The following is a 1948-nucleotide window of genomic DNA, read 5'->3' on the forward strand; positions in this document are numbered from 1 at the left end:
GGGACCCACCGCCGCCGCCTCCTTCTCCTCCTCCTCCTCCTCCTCCTCCTCCTCGTCCTCGGAAGACAAGCAGGCTGGCAGGCAGGTTCTGGCTGTCCCTTCCCCCTAGCAGGCCCAGTCCTATGTGCTGGCCCTGCCTGCTTTCTCCCGGTGCACGCGCTGCAGTTTGCCTTTCAGGGTCAGCAGGAGCTCTTTGGGGAGGCTTCCCAGACACCCCACCCCGTAACCCAGCCCTCTTTTCTCCTCTGTAGTGGGGACTCTGAACCTTCCCCTGGCAGAGTGGAACCTCCACAACTCTGCTGAAGCAAGGTGATGTGAAGCCTGGAAAAGACGCGACGTGATGAGGAGTTTGGCCGTGAGCAGTACAGTGAGCATGCAGGAGGTGGGTGGAGCTCTGAGAACCCAAGCTGCAGACAAGGGTCACTGCAAGGGCTGCAGGAAAAGGAGACACTATTCCCCATAGGGTTCTGCAACTCCCTCTTTCCACTTTCCCACAGGTCCTCTCTGTGCGCTTCCCTTAGCCACACAGGAGGAGACCCCAGTGAAAGCTGCCACGTTCAAACTCCATAGCAGATGATCCCAACGGCTCCATCTCCACAGATCACTCCGCTTCCCACGACCCGGTCCATCAGGAAAACCCATACTACACGAGGGATGGTGGAAACTACACTGCACACACTTGCTGGGTGACATCAGCCTCAGATATTCTATATCTAGCGATAAATTGCCTATTTCATGAGTATATATTACTTCCGATGAAGGCAGCTCACTAAGTGGGTCATTAAGGAGAATGACTCTTGTTGTCTTTATGAGACTTTCTCGTCCTCCCCATCCCTAATGTGCCCTGTCTTTTTCTCCAGTTCATTTTCCTCATAAGCCCTTGTCTTCCTTTTTCTCCAGTTCATTTTCCTCATAAGCCCTTGTCTGCCTCCTCTGAAATTCTCATTAGACTAGCAGTGTTTCTCCCCAGGATGGTCCTTTACAAAAAGGGGACATTTTCAGCCCTGCCCCCAATATGGCTCTTCCTGTAGGAAAAGCCTCTCATGCATGGCTCTGACCCTACTGCTGCTCTCATCAGGGACACAGGGTACAGCTGTCACTGCCTTCCGCTCACCCCTCTCTCATCGGATCTCAACCCCTGTGTCCTACTCTAAAAACATCCCTTCCTTAGCGGTCCAACAACAGGCACTGCCCATCCTGCCTGCCTTTCTTCTCGTTTGCGTTCTCTCAGGCAGTCTGCCACCTCCATCAAGAGCTGTGGTGTGGGCTGCGGCTTCCTTTGCCTCCTGTTGAGCAGCCTTCAGAGGGTCAGGCAGTGACTCATGCTGCACACCACATCATGGCTTTAATTATGGGGCAGGCCTTGTGCTCCACGGTAGGCACCACACCCACAGCCCAGCCCTTCATGCCCCTACTGCTCTACCTCTGTCTGAAACCTTATCCTTCACAAGCCTTCCTTTCCCCAAGCACCTGTTTATCCTAATAACCACTCTCTTACTTCCCACACCTGCTTGGGAGCTCAGCGGAGGCCTTCAGGATAACAACCTTCTGTCCTTTTTCCTTCTCTGCCTTATTTCCTCTTTCCTGGCCTCTCCATGTCCCTGGAAAGGCTCCATTCAACTTCCCCCCTTTACCCCCTTGCAGTCTCCTCAGGTCTTTGATTCCTTGTCCTTTTGCCTGCTTTCTGCTGTCACTCTCCCTCGCAGCCTGGTCTCCACCACCGCTATTGCCTGGGTGCTTGTGCTGCCAAAGAATGTTCATAGAGTGAACATTCAATGACACCCACCACAATTCATGATCTTCAGCCTTGGCCAGGCCCCACCACAGGAGGAGCATCCTCCATCGGACACTTACTAGGCATGTGGGCCATCGATCGAAGGGCATCTAAGCCTTCTCTACCCCTCCCAAGTGGCCAGATGCCCCATGTTTCATGTGCAAGGCCACCTCC

General features: G+C 53.9%; 1 protein-coding gene across 1 annotated transcript in view; it reads right to left on the reverse strand.

Moving 5' to 3' along the window:
* Window positions 1–1948, reverse strand: part of Galnt18 (polypeptide N-acetylgalactosaminyltransferase 18) — a 346030-nt gene that overhangs the window by 27615 nt on the left and 316467 nt on the right. The gene's annotated exons all lie outside the window — the stretch shown is intronic.

Source organism: Octodon degus, unplaced genomic scaffold, assembly GCF_000260255.1.
Source record: "Octodon degus isolate 3935 unplaced genomic scaffold, OctDeg1.0 scaffold00067, whole genome shotgun sequence".
Lineage (NCBI taxonomy): Eukaryota > Metazoa > Chordata > Mammalia > Rodentia > Octodontidae > Octodon > Octodon degus.